Source organism: Cotesia glomerata, linkage group LG10, assembly GCF_020080835.1.
Source record: "Cotesia glomerata isolate CgM1 linkage group LG10, MPM_Cglom_v2.3, whole genome shotgun sequence".
NCBI classification, from domain to species: domain Eukaryota; kingdom Metazoa; phylum Arthropoda; class Insecta; order Hymenoptera; family Braconidae; genus Cotesia; species Cotesia glomerata.
In genome coordinates, this window is record NC_058167.1 from 13239299 (window position 1) to 13250812 (window position 11514).

Sequence of the window (11514 nt, forward strand, 5' to 3'; positions counted from 1 at the left end):
CCACATGTATCTGCTAGAAAAAAAAACCTATATAATATATAATATAATACAATAATAAATATATAAGAAAGAAAGAGAAAGATAATGCTGCTACTGGACAGTTTTGACCCCCGGCAGCCGAGAAAAAGGCCTTCAAAAGTACCGCCTTGAACCTCGGCTGTCTAAAGCTCATTTGTTACCTCCAACTTCACCCGTACCCTTCTTCTCTCTCTCCGATCCGATGATCCTTGATATCGCGCGCAGAAAAAAATTTTGTTAAGATAACCTACACACAAAAAACAAGTTTCTTGCGCCAAGAAAATTTTAAGGAAAACAAAAATTATTTTGAGCAAGAAGAAATTTTCTTCACGGAAAAAAGTAAACTCGAATAACTAACAGTCGATTTATAATAAGTAATTATCAACTGCTGAAAATTACCATTTCAAACAGTAAAATCGTGATTTTACTATTCACTTTATAATATTTACAATTTAAACGTTACAATTTACTCTTTACATAGAAGAAAATACTATTTCAAACAGTAATATTCGCTATGTAAATGTCTAAAATGTTTAAGTATAGTAATTAAGAATTCAGACTTTGATATTTATCATTTCGTACCTAAAAAATGATCTTATGATATGTAAAAAGTATAAAATAAAGTTAGTAAATTTCTAATACAAGCAACGTCAATATTTACAAAGTAAAATGGTAAATTATAAACGCAACACTACAAACCAAACTGTAATTATTTACTTGCTTGGACTGGTTAAATGTATATTTTAAAAGTATAATTTTTACTGTTTCAAATGTTAAATTCTTCCAGAGTGAGACCCCCTTCTCTTTCATCTGAGTTCCCCTTCTCCTCATAGTATGGACTATATATTGAAATGGCAATTTTTACTGTTTGAAACTGTAATTTTTTAAGATGAAAGAGTCGTTATTTACTATAGTGACAGCTACTAATCACTTATTTTGGATATTAAATTATAAATTGTGGCTTTTATACTTTCTACATTAAGTTCTGTAATATTTATATTTTTGCCACCCCGATGTCCGCTTTACTGTTTGAAACTATAAAAATTAACCGGAATCCGAGTAAATATTACAGTTTACTTTTTTCCATGTAGCAATAAATAATTTGTTAAATACTACTAAATATTTATTTGGTGGAACTAAATGGGCTTTAATAAATGATTTAGTACTCTCTAAACATGAATTAGTGAAAATTCACTGGAATAAGTGAATATTCACTGATTCTAAGTGCCAATCGAACCACTTTGAAACCAAAGTGGTTCGATTGGACTCAGAAAAAGTGAATATTCACTTATTCCAGTGAAAATTCACTAATTCATGTTTAGAGTGTACCTATTACTAAATATTTGGTAATGAAAGGTTTCACTGTAAATCGAAGTGTTTTAAAAGTGACTACAAATGGACATTTAACATGGGAAATTAAAACACATGAAAGTGCTTTAAAAGTGACTACAATGCTTCAAGATAGGAACAAAACACTTTATGTGTGTTTTGTTAAAACACTTGGATTTACAGTGAATTGTTACTAAATAATTTAGTATCTGTTACTAAATCTTATTAAATAGAACTAAATCCTTCTATCAGTGTATAGCTGATTTGGAAAATATTTTAGGAACAAATTAGTTTTGTTATTGCAACAAAATCATTTTATAACACCAACAAAATCATTTTATAACACCAACAAAGTCATTTTGTGACAGCAACAAAATGATTTTGTGAATTAACAAATTGGTTTGTTGGTACAATTTGAAACATTTTGTTAATGCAACTAATGGATTTGTTGTTGTAACTACACTCATTTGTTACCAAAACAAATTTTTCAGTTATCCCATCTTTTGTTATTTCAACAAAATCGTTTTATGCACGCGTGGATGAATATATGGATGAAAAAATAACCAAGCTTCTCTTAATGTTTTGTAAAAAATAAGGATTTAAATTATCTAAAGATATTTTAGCAATAATAATAATAATTTCAGCAGGAAACATTTAGGCGTTTATCACGTCCACGGGAAGAATATATTGAAACAATTGCCTTGGAATTCTATTATCGAAAGAGTAGATTGTTTTTACGGATTGCTACCGAAAAAAAAACCACCTACATTACTGGTAAATATCGTTGTTATTTTATTTAAGGTTATTACTGGTTGTTTTTTTTAGTAATATTGTTCGGTATTATCTTTTCGATCTGAAGCAGAAGCATGCACAATATACATACTAAGAATTTATACACTTATTTTATTTTTATGTTTACTCAGCATAAGGTAGATTGGTCGGTGTAAAGGAAATTGCCCGAAGATTGCGGCCGACCGACGTTTGCTCTGTGGCCATCATATTTTTGCCACCACAATAAATATTACTCTCTTTATATTATTTCTTGAGTACTTTATCGATATATATAATATAGATATAATATGCATGTGGAATGCGCAATGTAAAATCCAAGTATTTTTGACTTTTTGTTATTATTTCTTGGTTTTGTGTGGGGTTCAATAATCATGTGTAGATACTTTTATTATATCTTAATTTTATCTTGATGGATATTGAAATTTTTTAGGATACTCAAGATTGCTCTTCGTGGTGTTGCTTTCAATCATTCATCTTATTCAAATTTGTGGGGGTAAAAAAGTCCTGTCAAAATTACAAAAAAATCTGTTAAATTTACTGTTTTTCTTCTGTTAAGACGTAACCGTCAAGATTACGTTTTTGTAAACGTAATTTTTAGAAAAAAAGGAAAATTTTACATTGTAAAAATGTAAATTTAAGATATGGAAAATTATTTTTATTGAGCAATAGAAAATTGATTAATTTTAGATTCAAAAATACATTATATTAAACCTTTATAAAATTGTATATTGCTAAACCTCTTATATAATTTTATACAGTGAAAAAAAATTAACTTTAATAAAAACAAAAATTTCTTGTAACATCAATAAACTAATTCATTAATAAAAAAATAAATAAATAATTTTATTTTTAGATTAGAAATTTTTTTTAATTAATTATTTTATATAATTTATAAAATTTTATATAATTTTATACAGTGAAAAAAAATTAACTATAATCAAAATAAAAAATTCTTGAATCAAGTAAAATTTACTTAAACCAAAAAAAATTTTTTATTTTAAGAATTTTTCTACTAAAATAAAAATGATAGTTTTTCAAAATTATTTTCTTCTTTAAAGTAAATTTTTCTTCTTTGTAAAAATTTTTTTTTCTGGTTATAATATTTTTACAAATCCATTCCTTTAAATCTAGAATTATTTAACAATGTAATTTTTATAAATTCATACCTGTAAATTAAAAAATTTTTCCTTTGTAAATATGACGTTCAATTGAAAATTAAAAGAAGAAATAATTGGATGAGTTTATAAAAAAATTGATTATTTATATATATTATCAATTATAAATTAAATTAAATGTATATAGATACTTTTCTCAAATTTGATCGGAGCCGATGGAGCATGTACGAAGTTAACCACTCGAGTATTGTGTGTCAGCAAAATGATGAAGAAACCGGTGAAAAGAAGATGATGCTGCTCTTAATACTTAAGAACAACCCGCAATCATATGTGTATTTTATTTATTTATATATAAGTATATTTATATATTATGAATTATAAATATATACGGGATAAGTTGTCATGTAAAGAAATTAAATTGCAACATGATATTGGTTGTAAGCGGCTATCGACGGTGATAAGAAAAAATGAAAGATTCCACGGGCACTAGGCATTGGGAAAAAGTGTATTATTGATCAAAGTGGTTAGATCACTGTAAATATGTATCGTATTACTCAGTTGCGCATGTTTTTAATTTTAATACCAATGATAGAATATGTAGTGTATGAGTATCGATTCATGGATCAATTGCAGAATTACGAATCTTTCAAACTAGACGTATTGAGAAGGACGATGGATTATATTACCTATAAAACGACATGATTAATGCAAGGTAAACGTATATAATCTCCAACTATGACCGCTGGATTGCTGCGAGACATTTCTAGATATTGGTTGTTTAAAGCTTCTTTTTTCTTCTTTTAGTGTGTGCAATGCAATACGTTATAGTGAAGAAAAACTACTTGATTCAAGAAAAATGTTATTTTTTCAATTTTATCATTTTTTTTTTTAAGAGAGTCAATTTGAATTAATTCAAAAATTAATCAATCGAATCAAGAAATTGAATAGAATTTAATTACGCTACACTGATAAACAAATTAACTGGATTCAAGTAAATTAAGAGAAAAAATCTTGAAGAAAAATATTATTTTTGACAAGTTAGATCCTTATAAGCTAAGAAGAAAAATTTTTAAATTAAGAAAAAATTTATTTTAACTACAAAAAATTCCTTACAAAATTACGGAATTATTAATTTTAAAAAATTATATTTTTTGATGTTTAATTTAATTGTATCGGTCAAAAGTAATATATTCTTCATTGAAATTGTAAAATTTTTCGAATGCTAAAAAACTAATTTTTAAGCCAAAAAATTTTTGAATAAAGAAAAAACTTCGAGATAATTTTTTAAAATTAATTTTTCCTGATTCAAATATATTTTTCAAATGAATTGATATTTTTATTTCATGTTTAATTTATTTCTTCTTTTCAAAATTAATGAAATAGTTTTTAAAATAAATTTGAAGATTAGAATGAAAGAAGAAATAATTGTTTGAAATTTTTCATTTTTAAAAATTATATTTTTGTAAAAATAACATAAAATTGTAGAAAATTCGATCAGAATTTTATTGAACAATTTATTATTATTTTTAATGACTACTTAACAGTATCATCTCACAATAGATTTTTTTTTAGGTGGAGAATAAAATAAAAATGTGAGGTAATGATCGTTACTGAGCTGGATCTCGGAGAAAATTGTCTACCCCACAAAATATGCAACACACGATACATATGGGAACGTTAGGCTCTGTGGTCTGAAGCCTGCCGCGTGGACACTCAGTGTATAGATGTCACGAGCAAGAGAGAAATTATAACTTAAATTCATAAGTGGAGTAAAGAAGACCAAGAAGAAGAACAACAAGAAGTTGGACTGAGACTAAAAGGAAGAAGAAGAAGAAGAAGAAGAAGAAGAAGAAAGGATGAAGAGAAGACAGGAGCAGAGGACACGCGAAACGAGCAAGCGAGACGTGTATCGTGTAACTGATGTGACCTGAGCTCAAACGACTTATGCTCGAGCCCCAGGACTAAAATTGCGCAAGCAAGAATAATAAAACCGAGAGAGAGGACGAGGTGATTCGAACGATCAGTTACAAAGTATAAAAGCTGCGGAACCGCATTCCGTATCTTAACCGATACCTTCGCGCCTCGCTGATCCGATCATGCCCATCCACCCAACTGTCCTCTTATTACGATTTTTTATTTCCAACTGTCCTTTGATTTATTTTTAGACTTTCGATTCGTTTTTAATAATCAATAGTCTTCCTTATGTTTCTTCAATAAGTTGAGGAAGGACTTTAACTCAGCGTAATTCATCAGATAAGGGGCTAAGTGAGTGACATATGCTCAATATAAACAAAGTCTGCATAATTGTTTGTTTCTTAAATATTTGTGTTTGATCACAATCAAATTTTTGTTAAATTTTAATGTATTATTGGTATTTCTTCTTCGGATTAAATCTAGTGAACCTGAGTAATATTGGCTGGTCTTTCTTCGCAATAGAATAAATTCGCTTGATTAAAAAGAAGAAATCTAGAACATAAAATAATTTTAAATCAAGTTAATATTTTTAACGACGTATAAAAATTAGAAAATTTTTATTTTCCGTAGGTACAATTTTAAAAACGTTAAAAAAGTCAATAATTAAAAAATTTTGTCTATTTTATGAAAGAGGGGAATTTTCAACTAGTAAAATTATGTTGAAGAATTTAAATTAGTGTTTCTATCAGTGTTTTGGCCAAATCATCGAATTTTTGCCAGTTCGTAATGCATTGATTATATTTCTTTAAAATCTGAGTGACATTAAGCGATTTTTCTTTTAATTTAAAGATATGTGACCTTCTGTTGTTGTTGTTCAAAGAATCTTTATTAATATATTTACAGTTACAAGTTTTGTATATAATATTGTTGCTTTCTAATTCCTATCCTAATGGACTCTACTTATAATAAAATTTACATTACATATATTTGTAAAGAGTATGTTATTTTTGATTCAATATTTATTTTGTTTTTAGGAAAAATTTTTTATCAAAACCTAAATTAATCTTCGTTTATTGTCTTACTTACTAGTTAACAAAGCCTTACTTACTAAATAAACTATATAGATAGATAGATAAAAAATTTATTTGGCTCTGGAACCTAAGCTCCCTCAAAGCCATCAATATTTAAATTACATTGGTTTACATAGGTTACAAGATTACTTAACTAATTAAAGGTTTACAATTAGATTTAATTTCAAATGTTATAAAATCCAAATAGATTATTTAATACAAACAAATAACTTAATTTAAAGTCATAATAATTCTACAAGAAAAAATACTTAAATAAGATCCAAAATAAAGATTGCAATTGTTAATTGTCATGTTCAAAAAAGTGATTGAAGCAAGCATTTTTAAATTCAACCAAATTATATACATAAACAATGGTAGCCCTTCGGCGTATTTCTTTTTAATTAGCATTTGATGAGGAACTTTGTATTTGTTCCATGGATTATATTCAATGTTACATATATTACTTAGAATTTCTAGTGTGTGACCTTCTGTAATTTTCTTTTCAAAAGTTAAGACCTCAGATTTAACTCTCTTGTAAAGAGACGATTCAGCGATCATGTGCCCTCTGTCGGAGATTTACAACGCTTTATTTAGTCCAAAAATTGCCTATGGGCATTTGTAACTAGATCAGGACTCATCAAGTCAGATAAATTCTATCATATTCATATCATGCAATATCGAAAATTTTTTTCACGGGAATTTTTTCAATCAGTCTAAAGCGCAAATAAAAATTTTCCATTTCTCTTCTTAATTTTTCCACTTGTACCAATTTCACTTCACTAAAGATTAGCATCTCTCTTTAAAAATGCTGCTACAGTCTAGTAGCAATCGCAAATTTTCGAGTCTGACTCGAGTATATTAATGGTCCGTTAAATAAAAAAGGTTTCTTCGCAAAAACAAGGACCCGGAGAATTAAAAGCAGGAGTGTGAGCAAAAAAGTGTCTCGAGAAGTTAATTTTTCATCGGTTCTAGGTTTTATTTGGCAGAGCTGACCAACAGCAGCAGAAACATAAGATGTTGATGCATGTATAACGCAGCATAAGTAGTTAGACGGTGGCAGAGGTGATCGCATTTGCAGACCATCCATCATCCATAAAAGCAACACTGAGAATTACAACGTCAGAATTATGATGCGGGGGTGTGATGTCGGTGTGAGAGTGTAAAAACTTAATTACCTTTATTAACAAACGAGCTGCCGTAATAACATCGGCATCCTTGCTTACATGCATTCTTTTATTGTTAATAAATTCTTATTATTTATATTCCAGAAGAAATTATCATTGCACTGGACGTAAAAACGGGTAAACTGGTAAACGCTAGTATTTGTTGTATTGTTGTGCAGACAAGAAATCCTCGGAATATGAATGTAAATACAAATGAAAATAAAAGACCGAGGATAAGTCGGTCTGTTTGTTGAATGCGGCAATCAGAGGCAATTATAAATTATATTATTTCGCTCGTGCCGGTATAGTAACGCAGCTGCGGTGAAACGCAAGGTTGCCTCTGGTTCTACTCTTCCTGCACATCGCATTCATGCTGCCGATTCAACTGGTAACGCACGAGATTGTAAAATATAATACAATACAATGTTCATATAAGGTTTATACCTAAACCTTATACCTCAACTCTGGTTGCATCCATATAAACACGGTGCAAGCCCCGAAGCGGGGGAGCCTGTACCCACCCTCAATCCTCCAGCCTCTTCTCTTATCCCCCTCTGTTTCCTCCTAATGACTCGGCAAGAGTGCCGCCAAAGCCACAGTTTCAGCCGTTTTATTAAACTTTCTTGGGCACCCTATAGCTCACTATTAATTGCCGTCGTTCCGCGCCAACTTTGCCACAAATCCATCTCGCCCAGGAGGCTCTCGCGAGGCCGCGGGGTTTCTTTTATGCACGGCAATCCTCTGACTGAATTCGCAGTAAGTTTAAATGTTAATGCATCTGAGTTTCGAATAAAAACGAGGTAATAAAAATAAAAAGTGGAAAATCGGATTAAATCGAAAAGGAAATTTAAAAAATTACTGTAATTGTTTTGTTTCACGGTTCGGAATATTTTTACTTGTTAAAATAATTTTTGAAGTTTTTATTTTTCAAGTTCTTCAAAAGTAGAAAAATTTTCAATTTTTTTATTAGAAAAAAATTTTTTTTTTTTTTAGAAAATTTGGAAAAAAAATACTGATAATTGTTAATAGACATTAAATTGTCATTTATATAAAAAAAATTATGTAACTATTTATATAAAAAAATTATGTAACTAATTTAAAAGAATTTTAATAACTATTATTTAAAATTTGCCGTGAAATAAAATATTTAAAAATTGTGTTTCAAAATTTTAACTTTTTGATTTTTCATGCCAAAAAATCAGATGACCGTCAAATTAAATAAAAAAAAAATTTCAATACACTACTCACAAAAATTAAAGAAATAAAAAAAAAATGCAAATTTTTCTTAGATTTTTGACGGGCTATATATGAGCGGAAAATAATCGTATCGCAAAAATTAAAAAATGCATTTTAAAGCTACCAAGTTTTTGGATCTTGAGGTCAAAATTTTTTAGAAATATTCCCTTAATTTTTGTGAGTAGTGTATTTTTATTAATTTAGTAATATTGTTAAAAATTAATTGTAAAAAAATCTTCTTAACTAATTTAAAAATTCATTTTTACGAATTTTCATAACTATTATTTAAAATTTGCCGTAAACTCAAATAGTTAAAAATTGTGTTTCAAAATTTTAACTTTTTTATTTTTCATTCCAAAAAATTAGATGACCGTCAAACTAAATAAAAAAAATTTTTATTACACTACTCACAAAAATTAAGGGAATAAAAAACAAATTTTTTTTAGATTTTTGACGGGCTGAATTTCAGCGGAAAAATAAAAAATACATTTTAGAGCTCTAAAGCTCTAGTTTTTGGATCTTGAGGTCAAAATTTTTTAGAAATATTCCCTTAATTTTTGTGAGTAGTGTATTTTTATTAATTTTGTAATATTGTTAAAAATTAATTATAAAAAAATCTTCTTAACTTTAATTTTATTAACTACTAAACAAATTTTTGTCTTACACTACATAGTAATTAATTTACAGATTTATTAATAAAAAATTTATAAAATAAAAACTAATTTTTTATTCTCATAAAGTCCGAAATAAAAAATAGTCTTATAAAAAATTTCTTCCGCGTGTTTTGTCTTAAACAAGCTTCTAAAGTAAAAGCTAATTTTGTTTGTTAATAAAACAATTTCTAATGACATTTTTATAAAAGTAACTGCTCAGTAATAAATGTCATTCTGGGAAATAATAAAGCACATGAAGAGGCGAGGACACAGGAGCGTACATACTAAAGTTTATAATATAATAAATAATAAAATAGGTGTACAGTGATAATAATTTCAGAAATAAAAATAAAATGAAAATGTTGAGAAGAATCGAGTGAAAGAAAAAAGGCAACATTAAAATAATCGGTCATTATGTTCCTTATTTAGTTGTATATACTTAAGACTCATTACTGGATGTCGTTAAATGGGAGCAACCAGTCAAGAGCCCAACTTGAACTCTCGTTACAGAGAAATTGCAACAACAGAGAAGCAACAAAGTATATTTATTTATGAATTCCCACATGCTCTCTATAATTGACATTTTCCCTGGTGCAGTGCACCTGCTTATAAAACTGCTACTCAAGTACACATCTCCTGCTACTAAGTAATATTAATAATACTTGAAGATTACAATAACAATAACTATTTAATGTATAACCTCTTAGCTCGGCTATTTATAATCTTTCCTCTATACTCAGTAAATTAGAAACCGCATAAACTTGGAGCTTTAATTAAATGATAAATGTAAACTCTGGCGCGCATTAATGTTACCTTTTATCTTTATTGTTATTATTATTTTTCTCATTACATCGATGATTTTTGCACTTCCATAATGCAAAGTGTTAGGTGCGTTTTACGACGCTCAAGAGATTTCTGACTGATTTTCTCAGGCTTAATCACTTCTTCGCTCCTTATTGGCGCGAATGTGTATTATGGCGGGAATTTATTGAGGAACTTGGACATAAATTTAAAAGTTGTAATTTAGATATTGATTTTTTTTTTTATTTTTATCTAATCTGTGGCAATAACTTGGAAATTTTTAAAAAATATCAAATTTTGAAAAAGTAAAAACAATTTTTTATAAGAAGATTTTAAGTAACTACAATGTAAAGGTTTTTAATTCAATTCTAATTCATTAGAACATTTTTTAATTGGAAAAGAAATATTTAAAAAATATTATCTTATTTTTTTGTAAATAGATTTGGCCAAAAATAATTATTTTTACGAATTTTCTGAATGTTCTCTCTTTTAAAATAAAAATTTTAACCCTTACTATCAAATTATTTTAGAGATAATCAAAAACTACAAAAAATTGTCTACAAATTTTCTACAATGTAAAGGTTTTTAATTCAATTATAATTAATTAGAAAATTTTTAAACTGGAAAAGAAATATTAAAAAAATGTTATCTAATTTTTTTGTAAATAAATTTTGCGAAATATATTTTTTTTTCACAATTTTTTTGGATATTCTCTTTTTAAAAATAAAAATTTCCAAAAAATTTGACCTCTTATTATCAAATTATTTTGGAGAGAATCAAAAACTACAACAAATTATTTACAAAAATCTGTCATTTTTTTTTGTAAAAAATTTTTTTTTATTACACTAATAAAAATTGCCTAAAAGAAATTTTTTTCAAAAACTGCTATGATGTGATCCAGTTCTCAAAACTTTAAAAAAAACTCCAAAAAAAATTATTTCACGTAAAATATTTTTGGGTCAGATAAATTTTTCACGAAAGTTTAAAAAAAAACCCAACATTTGGATATAAATTTAACTTTGACCTCAAATAATTTTTGGAGAATTCAATTTAACAAAAAATCATGAGACCTTTTTTGTAAAACGTTTAATTTCCAAAAAAATTTTTTTCTATGATATTTTAACATGAGGAGCTCTTTTTTTTACAAGCAAATCTTTTATCCTCTCGAAAATTTTCCAGTGGGAGTTTTGAAAAAAAAAAATGGTCGATTTTTTTGAACCGGTCTAATTTATACGTAATATTTCTTTCAACTTTGGCGGCGTGCGTCGGTAGCAATGATATTGGATTCGCGGATGATTGTCCCTGACCGCAGAGAATTTGTCGGACCCTGAGAGAATGATCCTCATTTTGCAGATGCCTTATTTGGTTAATGATTAATTCTAACGGAGCAAACTACACCATACAATGCGTTCTTCCTTCTGGA

General features: G+C 27.7%; 1 long non-coding RNA gene across 1 annotated transcript; it reads right to left on the minus strand.

The window, feature by feature from the left end:
- Nucleotides 1–266: 266 nt before the first annotated feature.
- On the minus strand, nt 267–10205 carry LOC123272791. Its single transcript, XR_006511165.1, has 3 exons — nt 10193–10205; nt 5197–5201; nt 267–343 (listed from the first exon to the last, which is right to left on the minus strand). It is a non-coding gene; the product is annotated as an uncharacterized LOC123272791 (long non-coding RNA).
- Nucleotides 10206–11514: the final 1309 nt, after the last annotated feature.